Below are 24097 nucleotides of genomic sequence, written 5' to 3' on the forward strand. Positions count from 1 at the left end.
ACTGAAAAAGTTTTTCCTCATCTCCGTTCTAAATGGCCTAGCCCTTATTCTTAAACTGTGGCCCTGGTTCTGGACTCCCCCAACATTGGGAACATGTTTCCTGCCTCAAACGTGTCCAACCCCTTAATAATCTTATATGTTTTGATAAGATCCCCTCTCATTCTTCTAAATTCCAGTGTATACAAGCCTAGCCGCTCCAGTCTTTTAACATATGACAGTCCCGCCATTCCAGGAATTAACCTAGTAAACCTACGCTGCACGCCCTCAATAGCAAGAAAATCCTTCCTCAAATTTGGAGACCAAAACTGCATACAGTACTCCAGGAGCAGTCTCACTAGGGCCCTATACAACTGCAGAAGGACCTCTTTGATCCTATACTCAACTCCTCTTGTTATGAAGGCCAACATTCCATTGACTTTCTTCACTGCCTGCTGTACCTGCATGCTTCCCTTCAGTGACTGATACACTAGGACACCAAGATCTCGTTGTACGTCCCCTTTTCCTAACTTGACACCATTCAGATAATAATCTGCCCTCTTATTCTTAGCCCCAAAGTGGATAACCTCACACTTATCCACATTAAACTGCATCTGCCATGCATCCGCCCACTCACACAACCTGTCCAAGTCACCCTGCAACCTAATAGCATCTTCCTCACAGCTCACACTACCACCCAGCTTTGTATCATCTGCAAATTTGCTAATGTTACTTTTAATTCCTTCATCCAAGTCATTAATGTATTTGTAAATAGCTGCGGTCCTAGCACTGAGCCTTGCGGTACCCCACTGGTAGTCACTGCCTGCCATTCATAAAGGGACCCATTTATCCCCACTCTTTGCTTTCTGTCTGTCAACCAATTTTCTTTCCATGTCAGTACCCTAACACCAATACCATGTGCTCTAATTTTGCCCACTAATCTCCTATGTGGGACCTTGTCGAAGGCTTTCTGAAAGTCGAGGTACACCACATCCACCGGCTCTCCCCTGTCAATTTTCCTAGTTATATCCTCAAAAAATTCCAGAAGATTAGTCAAGCACGATTTCCCCTTCGTAAATCCATGCTGGCTCGGAACGATCCTGTTACTGCTATCCAAATGCTCCGCAATTTCGTATTTTATAATTGACTCCAGCATCTTCCCCACCACTGATGTCAGACTAACTGGTCTATAATTTCCCGTTTTCTCTCTCCCTCCTTTCTTAAAAAGTGGGATAACATTAGCTACCCTTCAATCCACGGGAACTGATCCTGAATCTATAGAACATTGGAAAATGATCATCAATGCGTCCACAATTTCTAGAGCCACCTCCTTAAGTACCCTGGGATGCAGACCATCAGGCCCTGGGGATTTATCAGCCTTCAGTCCCATCAGTCTACCCAACACCATTTCCTGCCTAATGTGAATCTCCTTCACTTCCTCTGTCACCCTAGGATCTCTGGCCATTAGAACATCTGGGAGATTGTATCATCCTTAGTGAAGACAGATCCAGTTTCAACTCGTCTGCCATTTCCTTGTTCCCCATAAAAAATTCCCCTGCTTCTGACTTCAAGGGACCCACATTTGCTTGACTATTTTTTTCCTCTTCACATACCTAAAAAAGCTTTTACTATCCTCCTTTATATTATTGACTAGCTTACCCTCGTACCTCATCTTTTCTCCCCATATTGCCTTTTTAGTTTTCTTCCGTTGCTCTTTAAATGATTCCCAATCCTCTGGCTTCCCACTCTTCTTTGCTATGATATACTTCTTCTCTTTTATTTTTATGCTGTCCTTGACTGCACTTGTCAGCCACGGGTGCCTCTTACTCCCCTTAGAATCTTTCCTCCTCTTTGGGTAAATTGTTCCTGCAACTTCTGCGTTGTTCCCAGGAATACCTGCCATTGCTGTTCCACCGTCTTCCCTGCTAGGGCCTCCTTCCAGTCAAATCTGGCCAGCTCCTGCCTCATGCCTCTGTAATCCCCTTTGCTAAACTGTAATACTGACACTTCCGGTTTTCCCTTCTCACTCTCAATTTGTAGAGTAAAACTTATTATATTGTGATCACTGCATCCTAATGGCTCTTTTACCTCGTGTCCCCATATCAGATCAGTTTCATTGCACAACACTAAATCCAGAATTGCCTTCTCCCTGGTAGGCTCCAGTACAAGCAGTTTTAAGAATCCATCTCGGAGACATTCCACAAACTCCCTTTCCTGGGGTCCGTTACCAACCTGATTTTCCCAGTCTACCTGCATGTTGAAATCTCCCATAACCACCGTAGCATTACATTTGCGACATGCCAATTTTAGCTCTTGATTCAACTTGCACCCTATGTCGAGGCTACTGTTTGGGGGCCTGTAGATAACTCCCATTCGGGTCTTTTTACCCTTACAATTCCTCATTTCTATCCATACTGATTCTACATCTCCTGATTCTATGTCCCCCCCTTGCAAGGGAGTGAATATCATTCCTTACCAACAGAGTGACCCCACCCCCTCTGCCCACCTGTCTGTCTTTTCTATACGAAAAGTATAAGAAAATAACTGCAGATGCTGGTTCAGTCTGAAGAAGGGTCTCGACCCGAAACGTCACCCATTCCTTCTCTCCCGAGATGCTGCCTGACCTGCTGAGTTACTCCAGCATTTTGTGAATAAATGTCTTTTCTATACGTTGTGTACCTCTGAATATTCAGTTCCCAGCCCTGGTCCTCTTGATTCCCACAACATCATACTTGCCAATGTCTAACTGAGCCTCAAGCTCATCCACTTTATTTTTCATACTTCGCGCATTTAAATACAACACTTTAACTTCGTTATTCACCTCCCCTCTCACACCCGTCACAATTGATCCTGACCTGACTCTCTTATCCCATCCAGAACTTCTCTTCCCATTTATTCGAGAGTCCTTTGCAATTTCTCCTGTATTCGCTTCCCCTTTAACTCCATCTTCATATTCCCAATTTGTCAACCCCTCCCCCCCACTACTTAGTTTAAAGCCACACGTCGTCATGGTCATGGATTAGCGTTTTCAACGAGCAAATGCGGATATTACATTTCTGCAAGGAAGTTTGAGAATATTCTTGGACCTTTCCTTTCTCCACTTGCTACTCTTTCATTTGAAATGATGCTCTCAAAACACATATTAAAGTCATAATTATACAGCATGGAAACAGGTCCTTCAGCCCAACGTTCCCATGACAGTCCAACCTGCCTACCTGAGCTAGTCCCATTTAGATTTTGCTTTAACGTTTAGAGCTACAGTGCAGAAACAGGCCCTTCGGCCCACCGATCGCCATACATTATCCTACACATTAGGGACAATTTACAATTTTACCGAAGCCAATTAACCTACAAAACTCCATGTCTTTGGAGTGTGGGAGGAAACTGGAGCACCCAGAGAAAACCCACGCAGTCACCGGGAGAATGTACAAACTCCGTATAGATAGCCGTTAGGATCAAACCCGGTTCTTTGGCGCAGTAAGGCAACAACTCTACCGCTGCGCCACTGTGCCGCACAATTTTGCCTGTGTTGATTCCGTATCTTCCTAAATCTTTCCTACCATTGTACTTGCCAAAATGTGTTAAACATCGCAATTGTATCTGTCTCAACCAGTTCCTCTGGCAGCTGTTTCCATATACCCACCATCCTCTGTATTAAAAAGTTGTCCCTCAGGCCTCCTTTAAAATTTTCCCCTGTCGCGCTAAGTCTATTTATTATCTCTAGTTTATACTATACCCTAAGAAAAAGACTGTAACCTTTCATCATATCTATGTTCCTCATGTTTTATATCCCTCTGTAAGATTGCTCCTCAGGTCTTTCACTCCAAGATAAACAGAACCACCATATCTCCTTGTGAGTAGTGATAACATCCTTGCCAAATATTTTCTGCACCCATTCCAGCTTAATGACACCCTTCCTGTAGCCTGGTGATTAAAACTGCACAGAATACTTCACTGACATCTTGTACAGTTGTAATATGATGCCCCACTCTTGTACTCAAGCATGCCTTCACCATCCTGGCTATCTGTGTCACTACTTTCGGGGAACAATGAACTTGTACCTCTCGGTTTCTGCTCTACAACACTCTACATGACCCTGTCATTTACTGTGCAAGTCTTAACTTGGTTTAATTGACCAAAATACAACATTTTACCCTTGCTTGGCTTCAATTCCATCTGCCAATCTTTGGCTCACTGTTCTAGATCTTGTTGTAATCTTAAATAACCATTATGAGAGGATATAAAAATCTTCATCAAGACCCCAACAATCTCTCCTCCAGCATAACCTGGGTTAGATCCCATCAGCCCTGAGGACTTATTAACCTTTGCTCTTCAAGAAACTCAACAGCAACTCCTTCTTGATCTCACAATGCCCTTGCATATTCACCCATATTCACATGGATCTCATTATCCACCATGACCTCCTTGGTGAAATTGATGCAAAGCACCAAATTAAATCATCTGATCCCCAAGCACAAATTCCCACCTATATCCTTCAATGGGTTCTATCTTCTACCTAGTCACCCACTTGTTTTTATTTTATGTCTTGGGTTATAAGCCTTGGGTTTCTCTTTAATCTGACCTGCCAACGATTTTTCATTCCCTCTTCTGGCCCTCATGATTCTGCAAACGTAGAACACTACAATGGTCACGTCAAACATGATGCCAGATTAAGTTAATGTCCTCACCCTGCAAGTGATCCACATGCTTCCATTCCCTGCATTTCCATGTGCCTATCTAAAAGCCTCTTACATGCCACTGTATATTTGCATCACCACCAACATGTTCAGGATACCCATTGCTTTTTGTGCGTAAAAAAATCCTTGCCCTGCTCATCTCCTTTAAATGTCGGCCCCATCACCTTAAACCACTGGCCTCGAGTTTTTGACATTTCCACCCTAGGAAAAAGATTCTGACTACACTATCTATGCCTCTCATAATGTTATGTACTTCTAGCATGTCTTTGATCAGCCACTAACACTCCAGAAAAAAATCGAACTTTGTCCAACCTCTTTGTAGCTAATACCCTATCATTCAGGTTGCATTCTGGTGAACATCCTCCAAACCCTCTCTACAGCCTCCACATCCTTTCTGTAATGGGGTGACCCCAACTGCATGCAATTCTCCAAAGACAGCGGCATCAAAGTCGTATAAAGCTGCAATACAACAACCCCAAAAAACAGGATAACATAGAACTGGTGTGGACTTGGTTGACCAAAGATACTGTTTCCATGCAGTATCTCTAAACTAAACATGATTCTTATACTCAATGCATGAATCTTACACTTAATGCCCTGATGAAGGCAATATGCGTTCTTTACCACTCCATCTACTTGTGTTGCCACTTTCAGTGAGCTCTGCAGTTGGACCCCTTGATTGATGCTTGTATTCTTTCCCCTTACATTTGTTGTTTCAAAGCGCAACACCGTTTATTTGTTCAGATTAAACTCCATCTGCCGTTTCTCTGCCGAGAAAAGATGTATAATAGACAATAGGTGCAAGAGTAGGCCATTCGGCCCTTCAAGCCAGCACCGCCATTCAATGTGATCATGGCTGATCATTCTCAATCAGTACCCCGTTCCTGCCTTCTCCCCATACCCCCTGACTCCGCTATCCTTAAGAGCTCTATCTAGCTCTCTCTTGAAAGCATTCAGAGAATTGGCCTCCACTGCCTTCTAAGGCAGAGAATTCCACAGATTTACAACTCTCTGACTGAAAAAGTTTTTCCTCATCTCCATTCTAAATGGCCTACCCCTTATTCTTAAACTGTGGCCCCTGGTTCTGGACGCCCCCAACATTGGGAACATGTTTCCTGCCTCTAACTCGTCCAACCCCTTAATAATCTTATATGTTTCAATAAGATCCCCTCTTATCCTTCTAAATTCCAGTGTATACAAGCCTAGTCGCTCCAGTCTTTCAACGTACGACAGTCGTGCCATTCCGGGAATTAACCTAGTAAACCTACGCTGCACGCCCTCAATAGCAAGAATATCCTTCCTCAAATTTGGAGACCAAAACTGCACACAGTACTCCAGGTGCGGTCTCACTAGGGCCCTGTACATCTGCAGAAGGACCTCTTTGCTCCTATACTCAACTCCTCTTGCTATGAAGGCCAACATTCCATTGGCTTTCTTCACTGTCTGCTGTACGTGTATGCCTCCTTTCAGTGACTGATGCACTAGGACACCCAGATCTCGTTGTAAGTCCCCTTTTTATAACTTGACACCATTCAGATAATCTGCCTTCCTATTCTTACCACCAAAGTGGATAACCTCACACATATCCACATTAAACTGCATCTGCCATGCATCCGCCCACTAACACAATCTGTCCAAGTCACCTGTAACCTCATAGCATCTTCCTCACAGTTCACACTTTGTGTCATCTGCAAATTTGCTAATGTTACTTTTAATCCCTTCATCCAAGTCATTAATGTATATTGTAAATAGCTGCGGTCCCAGCAACTTGCCTTGCGGTACCCCACTAGTCATTGCCTGCCATTCTGAAAGGGACTCATTTATCCCCACTCTTTGCTTTCTGTCTGCCAACCAATTTTCTATCCATGTCAGTACCCTACCCCCAATACCATATGCTCTAATTTTGCCCACTAATCTCTTATGTGGGACCATGTCGAAGGCTTTCTGAAAGTCAAGGTACACTACATCCACCGGCTCTCCCCTGTCCATTTTCCTAGTTATATCCTCAAAAAATTCCAGAAGATTAGTCAAGCTTGATTTCCCCTTCGTAACTCTATGCTGACTCGGAACGATCCTGTTACTGCTATCCAAATGCTCTGCAATTTCGTCTTTTATAATTGACTCCAGCATCTTCCCCACCACCGATGTCAGACTAACTGGTCTATAATTTCCTGTTTTCTCTCCCCCTCCTTTCTTAAAAAGTGGGATAACATTAGCTACCCTCCAATCTACAGGAACTGATCCTGAATCTATAGAACATTAGAAAATAATCTCCAATGTGTCCACAATTTCTAGAGCCACCTCCTTCAGTACCCTGGGAGCAGACCATTAGGCCCTGGGGATTTATCAGCCTTCAGTCCCATCAGTCTACCCAACACCATTTCCTGCCTAATGTGAATTTCCTTGAGTTCCTCCATCACCCGAGGATCTCTGGCCACTAGAACATCTGGAAGATTGTTTGTATCTTCCTTAGTGAAGACAGATCCAAAGTACCGGTTCAACTCATCTGCCATTTCCTAATTCCCCATAATAAATTCCCCTGCTTCTGTCTTCAAGGGACCCACATTTGCCATTTGTATAACACAGCATTGAGTAGCAGGAAGCCAGAGGATTGGAAAACTTTCAAAAGACAACAGAAGGCAACAAAACTGGCAATACGGGCTGAAAAGATGAAGTACGAGGGGAAGCTAGCCAAGAATATAAAGAAGGACAGTAAAAGCTTCTTTAGGTATGTTAAGAGAAAAAGATTAGCAAAGTCAAATGTGGGTCCCTTGAAGGCAGCCACGGGTGAAATTATTACAGGTAACAAGGAAATGGCAGAAGAGTTGAACAGGTACTTTGGATCTGTCTTCACTAAGGAAGACACAAACAATCTCCCAGATGTACTAGAGGACAGAGGATCTAGGGGTATAGAGGAACTGAAAGAAATTTGCATTAGGCGAAAAATACTATTGGGTAGACTGATGGGACTGAAGATTGATAAATCCCCTGGGCTGAAGGTCTGCATCCCAGGGTAGTCAGGGAGGTGGCTCTAGAAATAGTGGACTCATTGGTGTTCATTTTCCAATGTTCAATAGATTCAGGATCAGTTCCTGTGGATTGGAGGATAGCTAATGTTATCCTACTTTTCAAGAAAGGAGCGAGAGAGAAAATGGGGAATTACAGACCAGTTAGCCTGACATGGGGAAGATGCTGGAGTCAATTATTAAAGAGGTAATAACGGTGCATTTGGATAGCAGTAAAAGGATAAGTCCAAATCAGCATGGATTTATGAAAGGGAAATCATGCTTGACTAATCTTCTGGAATTTTTTGAGGATGTGACAAGTAAAATGGATGAAGGGGAGCCAGTGGCTGTAATGTATCTAGATTTTCAGAAAGCCTTTGATAAGGTCCCACACGGGAGATTGGTGAGCAAAATTAGAGCACATAGTATTGGGGGTAGGGTGTTGACATGGATAGAGAATTGGTTGGCAGACAGGAAGCAAAGAGTTAGAGTAAACGGGTCCTTTTCAGAATGGCAGGCAGTGGCGAGTGGAGTGCCGCAAGGCTCTATGTTGGGGCCGCAACTGTTTACCATATATAATAGACAATAGACAATAAGTACAGGAACCAGTGGCGAGTGGAGTGCCGCAAGGCTCGATGTTGGGGCCGCAACTATTTACCATATATATTAATGATTTGGATGAAGGAATTAGAAGTAACACGTGCAGTGAGACCTGGGTGTCCTTGTACACCAGTCACTGAATGTTAGCGTGCAGGTACAGAAACATAGAAGCATAAAAAAAGGTGCAGGAGGAGGCCATTCGGTCCTTCAAGCAAGGACCGCCATTCATTGTGATCATGGCTGATCGTCCACAATCAATAACCCATGCCTGCCTTCTCCCCATATCCCTTGATTCCACCAGCCCCTAGAGCTCTATCTAACTCTCTCTTAAATTAATCCAGTGATTTGGCCTTTCCTGTCCTCTGTGGCAGAGAATTCCATAAATTCACAACTCTATGGGTGAAAAAGTTCCTTCTCACCTCAGTTTTAAATGGCCTCCCCTTTATTCTAAGACTGTGGCCCCTGGTTCTGGACTCGTCCAACATTGGGAATATTTTTCCTGCATCTAGCATCTAGATTGAAAAGACTAGAGCTTGTATTCACTGGAGTTTAGAAGGATGAGAGGGGATCTTATAGAGACATATAAAATTATAAAAAGGACTGGACAAGCTAAATGTGGGAAATATGTTCCCAAATGTTGGGGCAGTCCAGAACCAGGGGCCACAGTTTTAGAATAATGGGGAAGCCATTTAAAACTGAGGTGAGAAGGAACTTTTTCACCCAGAGAGTAATTTGTGGAATTCTCTGCCACAGAGGGCAGTGGAGGCCAAATCATTGGATGAATTTAAGAGAGAGTTAGATAGAGCTCTAGGGGCTAATGGAATCAAGCGATATGGGGAGAAGGCAGGCACGGGTTACTGATTGTGGATGATCAGCCATGATCACAATGAATGACGGTGCTGGCTCGAAGGTCCAAATGGCCTCCTCCTGCACCTATTTTCTATGTTTCTGTTTCTCTATCTATAGCTGATCAGTATCCTGCAGTATACATGGACAGCCATTCTTGCTGTCCATAACTCCACGAATTTTGGTGTTGCCGCAAATTTACTCACCACACCATCTATATTTGTGTCCAAATTGTTTATATGCCTCAAAGGCCCTGCCTGATGTCATCTTCCTATACCTTGCTTATGCTTCATTTTCCATTTTGACCAGACTTCATTTTGAGCCTCTCGCCATTCAAGGTTCCCTTGCCATCCTTGGTTTTCCTCCTCATTCGAAAATGTTGGACATGAACTTGGATCAGCTGATTTTTAAAAGGCTTCTGCATGTCAGATGTGAACTTATCCAATAACAGCTGCTCCCAATTTACTCTTCTGAGTTCCTATCTATTGTAATTTGCCCTACCCCAATTTAGACTTTACCCCAAGCTCCAGACATTACAATGTTAAGTCTTTCGGGAAGGAACATGGTTGTGAAATGTTTGAAGGGGTAATGGGCCAAATGCAGACAAATGGGACTAGCTCGGGAAGATACCTTGATTGCATGGACGAGTTTGGCAGAAGTATGCCGTATGATTCAATGCATTCCTCTGTCTTTCACGTTGCTGTAGTAACACCCATACTGTACCAACATTACAAGACTTTGTCTAAGAGAATTCTTGACATACTTTCTGCATTAAGGCAAAATACATTTGTTGTACATGTTCCCAAGCTATTGCACAAAACAACATAATTGCACTCGGCTTGGTTCTATCCATACTTTAGCCATTTATTTGTTCTGTCTCAGTTATTCCTCTTTTTCAAATGTAGAATTTATGATATCCATTAAAAAAATTGCTTAAATATTCTTGTTGCTTTTTGTCAGAATATTAGCACAATTGTGTTTAATAAAATAGCTTTTATAGATTTAGATGGCTCATTGATACCAAATATCTAAAGTGAAACAGTCTTTAGAAATGGACATGTTTTATCCCACAATCTTTTTGTGGCATCACACAATATGTAAATATCATAGCAATAAAACATGATACAAAGATTCTTTATGGCAATCTTTTGGGAGTGTCCATAATTCTGAAAAGAAGCATGAAAGTTCAATTATTTCAGATGACTAAACTGCATACTTAAGCCACACCTTGGCAAACCAGCTAGTTTTGACTGTTGTACTGATAAATATGCATCACCAGATAACCTAAGCCAGAGATAGAAAAGTTGCCTAGCAATGGAACAAGACATAACCTGCAGATTTACAGGTCATCTTTTAGGGCAAGTGTAGTCAAAACTGATGGACTGGAAGATAGGTAATTTAATGCAATTGTTTTCTTTAAAAACAAATGGGTGTGGTCGTAGACCCCGGGATTAATGTTGGATTGGCGTAAATAGTGTGGTTGATAGTCAGCACAACTTAATGGGCTGAAGGGCCAGTTTCTGTGCTCTACCTTTCTATGTCTGTATGACTCTTAAGATGTTTGACAATTTCCTACAGAACAGGAAGTAAAATCTTCTAGAGAGCCAATGAAAGTGATAAATTGGTTTCGGTGACAGGCAGTAGTTATTCTCGTAATTGGATGAATGAATGTTCACTTGGGTTCCAAATGATCACTGTATCTTATGAGGAAAAATTGAGGCAAATGAGGTTGTATTGTCAGGTTTAAAAGAATGAGAATTAATGGAATGGAGATGAGTTTACAGCATGGAAAAGAAATTGAGAACTTGAGAGCAAAACTCAAGATAAGGAGTTGCCATTCCTTTCTGAGATGAAGGAATATAAAACTTCACTTCAACCGCATTTGGATTATTGTTTGCAGTTCTCGTTACAGGAAGATGTGGACGCTTGCAAGAGGGTTCAGAAGAGGTTCACCAGGATGTTCCCTGGATTCAAGGATATTAGCTATAAGGAGAGATTGGACAAACTTGGATTGTTTTCTCTGAACTATCGGAATCTGAGGGGAGGCCTGGAAGAAGTTTATAAAATTATAACTGGAACAGATAATGCAGACTGTCAGAGACTTATTCCCAGGGTAGAAATGTTAAATACCATAGGGCGTAGAGGGGAAAAATTTAAAGATGTGTACAGCAACTCTTTTTTTACTCTGGTACATATAGTGGTAGGTGCCTGGAACGTGTTGCCAGGGATGGTGGTAGGCGTAGAAACATGGAATATAGAGAGGCACAGCACAAGAACAGACTGTCCTAAAGTGTCTGTACCGAACATGATGCCAACACCAACTCTTATCTACTTCCAAGTAACATATCCATTCCCTAAATATCCGTATGCCTATTCAAAAATCTCTTAAATGCCACTATCATATCGACCTCTAGCAGTGCATTCCAGGCACTCATAACCTACTGGGTGTGTAAAAAAACTTACCCCACACATCTCCTTTAAACTTTGCCCCCTCACCTTTACACTATACCCTCTACTAATATTTGATTTTTCCTTACTGGGAGAAAAAATTCTGACTGTCTACCCTGTCTATGCCTCTCATAATTGTATATATTTTCACCTAGTTCCCCGCAACCTCCGGTGTTCCAGAGAAAGCAATCCAAGTCTGCTCAACGTGTAGCTAATACCCTTTAATTGCATCATTCTGGAAAAGCTCCTCTGCACCCTTACTAAAGCCTCCGCATCCTTCCTGTAATGGGGCAACTGAAAATGCACGGTCTAATCAAAGTTTTCTAGAGCTACAACATGACTTCCTGACTCTCATACTTACTGTCCTGACCAATGAAGCCAAACATACCACATGCCTTCTTTGCCATTCTATCTACTCATGTTGCCACTTTCAAGAAGTTATGGACTTTGACCCCAAGATCCCTCTGTACATCAATGTTGTTGGGTCATGCCATTAATTGCATATTTTCCCTTTGCATTTGACTATCCAAAGTGCAACACTTCACACTTGCTTGGATTAAACTCCACCTGTCATTTCTCCCCTCATTTCTGTAGCTGATCTATATGCTGCTACATACTTTGACAGCCTTCATCGTAGTCCGCAATCCCAGAAATCTTGGTGTTCTCTGTAAACATACTAACCAATCTGTCCACGTCATTCATATTTATCACAAGCAGCAGAGATCCCAGCACAGAGCCACGAGTCACAAATCTCCAGCCTGAATATTGATTTACCACCACAACCCTTGTCTATGTAAACCAGTTCCAAATTCATATGACCAAGTCACTGTTAATTCCATGCATCTTCAGCCTACCATGGGGGACTTTATCAATGAAACGATACGATACAATAAAATTTATTCATCCCCGGAGGGAAATTGGTCTGCCAACAATCACAACACACAAGGTACACAAAAATTTGAAATAGAAATTAACTTAATAGAGAGAAAAAAAGAAAAAGACAAGCGACTGTTGGCTGGCTGCCGTGTGCATAGCGCCTTAACATGCTACACTAATCTTCTGGAATTTTTTGAGGATGTAACTTGGAAAATTGACAGGGGAGAGCCGGTGGATGTGGTGTACCTCGACTTTCAGAAAGCCTTCGACAAGGTCCCACATAGGATTAGTGGGCAAAATTAGAGGACATGGTTTTGGGGATAGGGTACTGACATGGATAGAAAATTGGTTGACAGACAGAAAGCAAAGAGTGGGGATAAATGGGTCCCTTTCAGAATGGCTGGCAGTGACGAGTGGAGTACCGCACGGCTCGGTGCTGGGACCGCAGCTATTTACAATATACATTAATGACTTGGATGAAGGGATTAAAAGTACCATTAGCAAATTTGCAGATAATACAAAGCTGAGTGGTAGTGTGAACTGTGAGGAAGATGCTATGAGGTTGCAGGGTGACTTGGACAGGTTGTGTGAGTGGGCGGATGCATGGCAGTTGCATCGAGTAATGTGGATAAGTGTGAGGTTTTCCACTTTGGTGATAAGAATAAGAAGGCAGATTATTATCTGAATGGTGTCAAGTTAGGAAAATCAAACGTACAACGAGATCTGGGTGTCCTAGTACATCAGTCACTGAAAGGAAGCATGCAGGTACAGCAGGCAGTGAAGAAAGCCAATGGAATGTTGGCCTTCATAACAAGAGGAGTTGAGTATAGGAGCAAAGAGGTCCTTCTGCAGTTGTACAGGGCCCTAGTGAGACCGCACCTGGAGTACTGTGTGCAGTTTTGGTTTCCAAATTTGAGGAAGGATATTCTTGCTATTGAGGGTGTGCAGCGTAGGTTTACTAGGTTAATTCCCGGAATGGCGGGACTGTCATATGTTGAAAGGCTGGAGCCACTAGGCTTGTAAATTTAGAAGGATGAGAGGATGAGAGGGGATCTTATAGGAACATATAAGATTATTAAGGGGTTGGACACGTTAGAGGCAGGAAACATGTTCCCAATGTTGGGGGAGTCCAGAATCAGGGGCCACAGTTTAAGAATAAGGGGTAGGCCAATTAGAACGGAGATGAGGAAAAACTTTTTCAGTCAGAGAGTTGTAAATCTGTGGAATTCACTGCCTCAGAAGGCAGTGGAGGCCAATTCTCTGAATGCATTCAAGAGAGAGCTAGATAGAGCTCTTAAGGATAGCGGAGTCAGGGGGTATGGGGCGAAGGCAGGAACGGGGTACTGATTGAGAATGATCAGCCAGGATCACATTGAATGGATGGTGCTGGTTCCTGTACTTATTGTCTATTGTCTATTGTCTATTATATTTGGTAAACAGTTGCGGCTCCAACATAGAGCCTTGCGGCACTCCACTCGCCACTGCCTGCCATTCTGAAAAGGACCCGTTTACTCCCACTCTTTGCTTCCTGTCTGCCAACCAATTCTCTATCCATGTCAACACCCTACCCCCAATACCATGTGCTCTAATTTTGCTCACCAATCTCCCGCGTGGGACCTTATCAAAGGCTTTCTGAAAGTCTAAATACACTACATCCACTGGCTCCCCTTCATCCATTTTACTTGTCACATCCTCAAAAAATTCCAGAAGATTAGTCAAGCATGATTTCCCTTTCATAAATCCATGCTGACTTGGACTTATCCTTTTATTGCTATCCAAATGCCCCTCTTTAATAATTGACTCCAGCATCTTCCCCACCACCGATGTCAGGCTAACTGGTCTGTAATTCCCCATTTTCTCTCTTGCTCCTTTCTTGAAAAGTGGGATAACATTAGCTATCCTCCAATCCACAGGAACTGATCCTGAATCTATTGAACATTGGAAAATGATCACCAATGCGTCCACTATTTCTAGAGTCACCTCCCTGAGTACCCTGGGATGCAGACCTTCAGGCCCTGGGGATTTATCAACCTTCAGTCCCATCAGTCTACCCAATACTATTTCTCGTCTAATGCAAATTTCTTTCAGTTCCTCTATCCCCCTAGATTCTCTGTCCTATAGTATATCTGGGAGATTATTTGTGTCCTTTCTATATATTCCTCAAAGGTCCTGTCTGATTCCATGCAGTTAATCCTTGCCTGCGCTTCCTTTTTCTTTTTGAACAAAATTTACAACTTCTTTGGTCATCCCAGGTTCCCTTATTTTGTCATCTTTGTCTCTTCTCCTTAAGTTGGGAGGAGTTGGCTGCGCCTAACGGCTGCGGCTCTCTGGCAGTCTGTTGTCTTTTTTTCTTTTTTTTTGTTTGTGTCGGTGTTGGGATGGTTTTTGTTTCTGTTTTTGGCTGTGTATGTGTGGTGGGGGTGGGGTGGGGCGGGGGGAAACCTTTCTTTTATTAGGTCTCTTCCCCGGGGCGCAGCTCGCCCGCGGGGCCATCCATCGCTCGGCGCGGCTCGGCTGTGGGACTTAACATCGCCGGCGCGGCTCAGCCGCGGGACGTTTCAGTGCCCGGTGCGGCTCGGCCGCTGAACTTAACATCGCCCGGTGCGGCCGCGGGACGTTTCAGTGCCCGGCGCGGCTTGACCGCTGGACTTAACATCGCCAGCGCGGCTCGGCCGCGGGACGTTTCAGTGCCCAGCGCGGCTCGGCCACGGGACGTTTCAGTGCCCGGTGCGGCTCGGCCGCGGGACGTTTCGGTGCCCGGCGCGGCTTGGCCGCTGGACTTAACATCGCCAGCGAGGCTCGGCCGCAGGATGTTTCAGTGCCCGGTGCGGCTCGGCCGCTGGACTTAACATCGCCCGGTGCGGCTCGGCCGCGGGACGTTTCGGTGTCCGGTGCGGCTCGGCCGCGGGACGTTTCGGTGCCCGGTGCAGCTCGGCCGCTGGACTTAACATCGCCCGGTGCGGCCGCGGGACGTTTCGGTGCCCGGGGCGGCTCGGCCGCAGGGACTTCCATCCTCTTGCGGGGGCTGTGCGTGTCGGTTGCCTCGGTAGGGGTCGAGCTGCCTGTCCGTGGGTGTGGGGGGAAGAGAGGGGATGTTTTGTTGCCTCCATCACAGTGAGGGGGTGTTTGGAGTCACTGTGATGGATGTTTGTGTTGGGGTCGGGTGTCCTGTGTTCTTTTCTTTTTTGCTGTGTCTTGTGACTGCTGAAATTTCGTTCGGTGTTGTGCCGAATGACAATAAAGTGTTGTTATGTTATGTTATGTTATGTTAAGTGATAGTGATGTTTTAAGAGCATTGTGGCAACTTCCTGATTCCATTCCTTTTGGCTTTGAATAACAAAAATATAAATGTCTTATTGTTGAAATCTGATCCAGCTAATTTGCAAGGAAAGCTATTTGAAGAAAAATAACTTTAATATCATTTAGTCCAGTATTATCTTTCTCCCTTTGCCAAAAACACTGGTCATGCTCACTCAGCTTGTTTAAGACTATTGATTCGTGGAACCAAATGCATCAGGCTTATTCAAGCCAGTGCATTGCAGGGTTCAATGTACTGAGCCTTTGTTGAAAGTGAATGTATAGGAATTGCATTTAAAAGTTGCATCAGAAAACAGAAAGAAGTAATGACATTTCCAGCAAATAATTATGTGGTTTGGATTGAATCCAATAAGTTTCTAACAAAAAGATGATTATCTAATTATAAGCAATTCTTTCCTGTGTCTGCTTCTGTGATACCCTTGGGTTGAATACTTAGTCTTTCACAATTTTTTAAATGCTGTGTTTGAGCAATTCAATTCCCAGAGGCCAAAGATCAATAGAAGTCATTTGCCAATTTCCCAACAATTTAAGAAAGGAAAGTGAGAGGGGGAAAGTTTAATGGAGATTATGAGGCGCGTTTTTTTTACACAGATAGTAGTGGAGGCCTGGAATACATTACCAGGGATGGTAGTAGGGTCAGATACGATAGTGACGATTAAGAGGCTTTTAGATGGGCACATGGAAGTGCAGGGAATAGAGGGAAATGGATCATGTACAGGCAGAGGAGATCAGCTTAACTTGGACCATGGAAATTCGTGGTACAGGGCATTTGAAAACTAAAATATGAATACAGCAGAGACAGCATGGATTAATGGATGGGGGAATTGGGAGGGAGGAAAGTTACCTCAAAATTTCCAACAATTGGGTGAAAAACAATTCCCCCTTTTCCCCCATACTTCCCCTCTTTTCTTCAGCTTCCCTCCCCTGGGTACCGCCTGGACTCCTATCTAGTTCTCTCATCCACCCCCCCCCCCCCCCCCCCCGCTACTTTCCCCCCCTCGTGATGTATTTGGCTTTTCAGACGGCCTTTAAGGTACCACACAAGATGATTAAACAAAATTAGCAGAAAAGTTATGGGATTGAGGATTGTTTCGGGGATTGGGTAGGAATAAACAGGTCATTTTCAAACTGAAAGCCTTTGACAAGTTGGGCACTGCAGTGCTGGGATCCCAGTTCTCACAATCTATTTCATAGATCTAGCTTCCCTAACTAAAGCAGATAGAGGGAGTGCAGCAGCAAAATCACACCAAGGTGATTCATGGAATAGAAATATAGAAACATAGAAAATAGGTGCAGGAGTAGGCCATTCGGCCCTTCGAGCCTGCACCGCCATTCAATATGATCATGGCTGATCATCCACCTCAGTAACCTGTACCTGCCTTCTCTCCATACCCCCTGATCCCTTTAGCAAAAAGGGCCAAATCTAACTCCCTCTTAAATATAGCCAATGAACTGCCCTCAACTACCTTCTGTGGCAGAGAATTCCACAGACTCACCACTCTGTGTGAAGAAATGTTTTCTCATCTCGTAGCTGGCTTATTATAATAATAGCTGGCTTATTATTTGAGGAGACGTTAAGCTGAGGCCAGTATTCCATCGAATTTTGTACGTGGACGATCTGGAGCAGGAAGCGTTAGATGGCAAAAGATGCATAATTGATAAATTGGCAAGACCAGATGATGTGCAAAGCAAGGTAGGAGATAATATGCCCTGGCAGAGATATTGCACCTACGTTATCCACAGGTGAGGTGCCAGAAGATTGTAGGTAAGCAAATATTGCTCCTTTTTTAAGAATGGGTAAACCAGGTAAAGGCAGACGGTCTTTGCATTAGTGGTAGGGAATTGTTTGGAAAAAAAATCCTTAAGGTTAGTATTTATCTACATTTGGAAAGGCTTGGGCTGATCAAGGATAGTCAGATTGGCGTTTTGCAGAGAAAATCCTGGCTCACTAATTTGATCGACATATAAAATTATAAAAGGACTGGACAAGCTAGATGCAGGAAAAATGTTCCCAATGTTGGGCGAGTCCAGAACCAGGGGCCACAGTCTTAGAATAAAGGGGAGGCCATTTAAAACTGAGGTGAGAAAAAACCTTTTCACGCAGAGTTGTGAATTTGTGGAATTCTCTGCCACAGAGGGCAGTGGAAGCCAAATCACTGGATGGATTTAAGAGAGAGTTAGATAGAGCTCTAGGGGCTAGTGGGATCAAGGGATATAGGGAGATGGCAGGCACGGGTTATTGATTGGGGACGATCAGCCATGATCACAAAGAATGGCGGTGCTGGCTCGAAGGGCCGAATGGCCGCCTCCTGCACCTATTTTCTATGTTTCTATGTTTTTGAGGAAGAATGAGGGCTGGGCAGTAGACGGAGTCAAGATTAGAATGGCATTTGACAAAGTCCCGTGGTAAGTTGGTCCAAAGAGTTAAGGTACATGGTGTCCAAGGTAAGCAGGCAAATTTAATCTAAAATTGGGTTGCAATGATATGTTTGTGACTTGAAGCCTGTGCGCAGTGTGTTCCATAAAGATTAATGCTGGGGCCTTGTTCTTTATGACATATATTAAGTGGCACAGTGGTGCAGCTGGTAGAGCTGCTGCCTCACAGCACCAAGATTGCCCCAAAGGTGTAGGAAATGGATGAGAAAGTGGAATAACATAGAATTCGTTTTAACGGGTAACTGATGGGTGGCCTGGAAAGAAGGGCTTGTTTTGTGGCGTGGAAAGAAAGGCTGTATCTCTAAACTCTAAACTAAACTATATGTTGCAAATTTTTCAAAACGTTGTTGGACTGCACTTGGAGTGTTGTGTGCAATTTTGGTTACCACATTGTAGAAAAGATGTGGGTTGTACTGAAGAAAGTGCGGAGGAGATTCACCAGGATGGTATGCTTCCCAGCATGAGTCAGGGCATTGATTATAAGCATCAGGAAGTCATGATGCAGCTTTATACAACTTTGGTTAGGCAGCATTTGGAGTGTTGTGTACAGCCTGGTTGCCCCATTACAGGAAGGATGTGGAAAATCTGGAAAGGGTTCAGTGGAGGTTTACCAGAATGATGCCTGGATTTGGGGGTATTAGCTACAGGGAGAGATTGGACAGACATGGATTGTTTTCTTTGGAACGCCGGAGGTTGCAGGGAGACCTGATTGAGGTATATAAAATTAGGAGAGGCGTAGGTTGGGTAAACAGTCAGAATCTCTCCCAAGATGGAAAAATTAAAGACTAGAAGGCATCGCTTTAGGGTGAGAGGGGCAAAATATTAAGGAAATATGTGGGGCAATTTTTTAACACATAGTGGTGAGTGCCTGGAATGTACTGCCTGGGGTGGTGGTTGAGACATTTGTGATAGTGGCATTTAAGAGACTTTTGGATAGGCATATGGATATGATGGGAATGGAGGGATATGGATTATGTGCAGGTAGATGAGTGATGGTCTTGGCATCATGTTCGGCACAGACATTGCAGGCCAACTGTTCTATGTTGCATGGATTAGTATACTTACATATGGGGAGAGAGTTTGTTTTAGCTGGGGCAAAGGAGGCTGAATGGTGATCAGAGAGGTATTTAAACCTCTAAGATACATAGGTATATAGTCAGATTTTTTTTCCTCCTGTCACAGAAGGAATAATTTCACTGGGGCATAAATTTAATGGTTTAAGGACGATGTTTTAAAGAGGATTTGAAGAGTACGTTTTTACATAGAGAATGGTTGATATCTGGAATTTGATGCGTATTGAGGTGGTAGAGCTAGATAAAATCATACAAATTATATGACTCTTAATGTGGGAAGATGGGATTTGTGTAGCTGGGCATAAAAGGTTGGCATGGACAAGGTGAATCGAAGGGCCCATTTATGTGGTGTACAACTCTATGGCACTAATAAGAAATTATCTTATTGATGTGTGAAAGGTTATTGTTTCCCTTGGCTAGAATACCCAGAACAGGAGTCACCTGGGGTTTAAACCAGAAAATATCTCTTCATCCAGAGGCTAGTGACTCTTTAGAGATCTCTACCCAAGATGGGTGGTGATTGAGACAGGTATGATATTGGCATTTAAGAGACTTTTGCATGGATATGCAGGGAATGGAAGGATATGGATTATGTGCATTTTGGGCGAAAAGTCCTTATCTTGTGCTCTGCTGTTCTATGTTCTTTGGTTGTGGAGCTTCAATCATCGAGTATAATCAAGGCAGATGAGTCATTTATTAAGATTGAGGGAATATAGAGGTATGAGGTCAGTGCAGGCAAGTGAGGTAAAAGGCAGGCATGATCTTTTTAAGTGCAGTTGAAGGGGCTATTTGGAAAGTTATCTTCCTCCTTGTAGCTTCTCAATATCACTGAATAATAACAATGATTTATTTGTCATTCAAACATATAAGTATACATTTGAACAAAATGTTGTTCCTCACTGGGCTGAGGTGCAAGGTGCATAGTGGTTGATATTGATGTAAGGTGCCAGTGCAGCGCGTGTGTGTGTTTTAGGTGAGGGGTGTGTGTGTGTTGGGGAGCAGCAGGGTGTTCAGCGGAGGACAGTGCAGTCGAAAATGACTAACTGCGCTGTTTGCTGGTCTGCTCCACACACGCAGGCTGCTGATGGACGCAACTCCCAACGATGCATGTTGGCATTGAACCGGCCAACCCCTGTGCGGAGCCGGTTCAGGGCGACCCACTCTTTGCGGGGCATGTCCAAGCCGGGTGGGGCTGTGGTGTTCGGTGCAACAGTGAATTGAGGAGGTCGCGATGTCTGTTCCCAGCTGGTTCTCCATGCTCCTAGTATGTTGAAACCGGAGCCACAGAGGGTCGCTGCATGACGGGAGAAAGGGTGACGAGATGACAGGCGTTGAGGTCCCAGTTGCTGTGAATCCTGGGCGAGGTGATGCAAAGGATGTTTGGCGTCCGATGGGGCCTTGCACACCAGCCTATGAGTGAAGAATTCTCTGCGAAGCTTGGCAGGTGCGATACCTGCGAGCACCGGCAGGAGATCCGTCGGAGTAGGGCGTAGGCAGCTAGTGATGATCCGCATGGTGTCGTTGAGGGTGGAGTCTAGCTTGCTAGTATGAGCGCTGAGGCACCATGCTGGGGCGGCGTACTCAGCGGCGCTGTACACGAGTGCAAGAGCACTGGTTCGAAGAGTAGATGTCCTGGCACCCCATGACGATCTGGCCAAGCAACGCAGGAGGTTGTTCCGTGCCGAGACTTTAGCCATTTTCTTGCTCCAGGAGTATAAACAACGGATAGTACGGGAAACGACAGTGACGAGGGACGTAAAGCAGTGGTCTGACCATTCAGATGCCATGCTGCAAGATGCACTGAGCGATGTCGACTGGAATATGTTCCAAGCAAGTTCCAGAGACGTCAGTGAGTTTGCGGAAACGGTTATGGCCTTCATTGCAACAATAGCCGATAACATCGTCACCACGGCAAGGATTAGTATCTTTCCTAATCAAAAACCCTGGGTGGACAGGTCTATTCGCGTTGCCTTGAATGCTCGCACCGCTGCTTACAACTCTGGTCTGGCATCCGGCAATATGGACGACTACAAGGTAGAGTCCTACCAACTGCGAAGGGTGGTGAAGGACGCAAAAAGGAGGTACAGGGACATGATGGAGTCGCAGATGGAGCAGCAGGACACCAGGCGCCTTTGGCAGGGGCTAAGGACTATAACTAGCTACCGGTGCAACCCCCCCACCTCAACCGGAAGTGCCGGCACCTCCTTAGCTGATGACCTGAACTCTTTTTACGCACGGTTCGAGACGGGCAACATCACCCCTAGCTCGCCGTCTAAAAACAACACCGACAGTGCGCTGGCTAGCGAGGCTGGAGGGGGATCCACCGCCGGGGATGTGCACACATTCTCGGTGTCCGAGCACGACGTGAGGAGGGCTCTGACGTGTGTGAACACGAGGAAAGCTGGAGGCCCAGATGGTATAGCTTGCCGAGTACTAAAGCCTTGTGCTACTCAGCTTGCTCCAGTGCTCACCACAATATTTAACCTCTCCTTGGCCAAGTCCGTGGTCCCTGCATGCTTCAAAAGATCCATTATTGTACCGGTGCCAAAGAATGCCTCTCCAGCTTGTTTGAATGACTACGGCCCTCACCTCGGTTGTCATGAAATGCTTCGAGAGACTAATCAAGAACCACATCTGTGCCCTCCTTCCTCGCATCATGGACCCACTACAGTTCGCATACCGTCCGAACAGGTCCACGGATGATGCGGTCTCCCAGGTTCTGCACACCGCTCTCTCTCATCTGGACAGCCAGAAGGGGGGCTATGTGAGGATGCTGTTCATTGACTTTAGTTCAGCTTTCAATACCATAGTCCCCACCAGACCTGCTGAGATGCTGCTGGAACTGGGGCTTAGCACCCCTCTGTGTGCCTGGGTCCTGCACTTTCTCACCGCCAGGCCCCAAGTGGTCAGGATGGGGGAACATACATCTAGCCCCTTCACCCTGAACACAGGATCCCCCAGGGTTGCGTCCTTAGCCCCCTACTGTACTCCCTGTACACACATGACTGTGTGGCCAGGTTCAGCTCAAACTCCATCATCAAGTTTGCTGATGACACTGTGGTGGTGGGCCGGATCTCCAACAACGATGAGAAGGCCTACAGGGAGGAGGTGGCTGATCTGGCACTCTGGTGTCGGGACAATAGTCTCCTCTTGAATGTCACAAAAACTAAGGAGCTGATTGTGGACTTGCGGGGATCGCTGGGCGGCGCGGACTCGGTGGGCCGAAGGGCCTGTTTCCGCGCTGTATCTCTAAATCTAAAAGAAGGGCTCAACACCCAAGGACGTACATGCCACTGGAAATAAATGGGTCTACTGTGGATAGGGAGAGCAGCTTTAAATACCTGGGAGTCCACATCAAAGAGGATCTGACATGGACAACGCACATTGCCGCACTGGTGGGTAAGGCAAGGCAGCGCCTTTACCACCTCAGTCAGCTGAGGAAATTCAGAGTGTCTCTGAGGATCCTTCAATGCTTCTACGGCAGAACGCACCATGGGAACTACACTCGCCCCCCTGCAGGACCTATACATCAGGAGGTGCAGTTCAAGAGCAAGTAAGATTATGGGGGACCCCTACCACCCCAGCAATGGACTGTTCCAGCTGCTATCGTCAGGAAAACGCCTCCGCTGTCATACTGTGAAAACGGAGAGGATGAGACGGAGTTTCTTCCAACAGGCCATCAGGACTGTTAACTATCATAACTCCAGGGACTACATTTTTTTTTTCTGTATTAATTTAAATTTATATGCTGTAATTGTAATTTTTTTGCACAATCCACAGGCATTGCCACTTTCATTTCACTGCACATCGTGTATGTGTATGTGGGAAATAAACTTGACTTGACTTGACTTCAAGGTGTTGCTGGTAGGTCAGCGGCCGATCTAGTTTCACCCCGAGGTATGTAGGAAATGGGTTGTAGGGTAGGGGTGACCCATTGAGGGTGACGGTTAGTTGGCGTTGAGCTTCCTTGTTGTTCAGGTGAAAGGCCATGGTGGTGGTTTTTGCCACACTCAGTTTTAGTCTCCAAGTCTTAAGGTAGCCTGCGACAAGTTCCATATCCGCCTAGAGCACATCCTCAACATTTGACCAACTCTTGTCCGAGTGCAGTAGGGCCAAGTCATCTGCGTATCCATACTTGCGCGAGGTCGTGCGTGGCAGATCGCTGATATAGAGGTTGAAGAGCATGGGGGCCAGTACCGAGCCTTGGGGGACTCCATTTCTTCGGCATCGCAGTTGGCTAGATTGTCCGTCGCTGGTCTTGAGTACAAAACTGCGGTTGGCAAGGATGTTGGCAAGGAACCGCACTAAATGACGGTCAGGGATGGTGCAGAGGAGCTTCATGATCAGGCCCTGGTGCCACACATTATCATAGGTGGCGGTGAGGTCCACCAGTGTGATGCCCGCCTTGTCACCCTTTTCCAAACTGTCTTCGATGTCATTGGTCAACTTGACTATTTGGTGGGCGGTGCAGCGTCCACGTCGAAATCCGGCTTGTTCAGCGGGTAGTTGAGGGCCTTGATGCTCCGGTACCTCATGCTGGATGGCAGAGGGGCAAACAGTCCATGGGAGGGGTGGGAGGAGTCCTTTATAATGTTGGAGGCTTTTCGGGGGCATCTTTTGTTGAAAATGTCCAGAATGGATGAGAGAGGCTCCCCGATGATGTTCTCTGCTGTGCTGACTAATCGCTGCAGGATCTTCCTGCCAGATGCGGTGCAGTTCCCGTACCAGACGGTGATGCGGCTGGTCATGACGCTCGGTGCAGTGCTCGGTGCAGCCTCCTGAGGAAGTACAGCCTCTGCTGAGCCCTCCCGGCCAGATGTGT

General features: G+C 45.2%; 1 protein-coding gene across 1 annotated transcript in view; it reads left to right on the forward strand.

Annotated features, from left to right (window-relative positions):
• Positions 1-24097, forward strand: part of LOC144608395 (protein Niban 2-like) — a 162124-nt gene that overhangs the window by 78872 nt on the left and 59155 nt on the right. The gene's annotated exons all lie outside the window — the stretch shown is intronic.

The sequence above is a fragment of the Rhinoraja longicauda genome, chromosome 31 (genome assembly GCF_053455715.1).
Source record: "Rhinoraja longicauda isolate Sanriku21f chromosome 31, sRhiLon1.1, whole genome shotgun sequence".
Classification (NCBI taxonomy): Eukaryota; Metazoa; Chordata; class Chondrichthyes; order Rajiformes; family Arhynchobatidae; genus Rhinoraja; species Rhinoraja longicauda.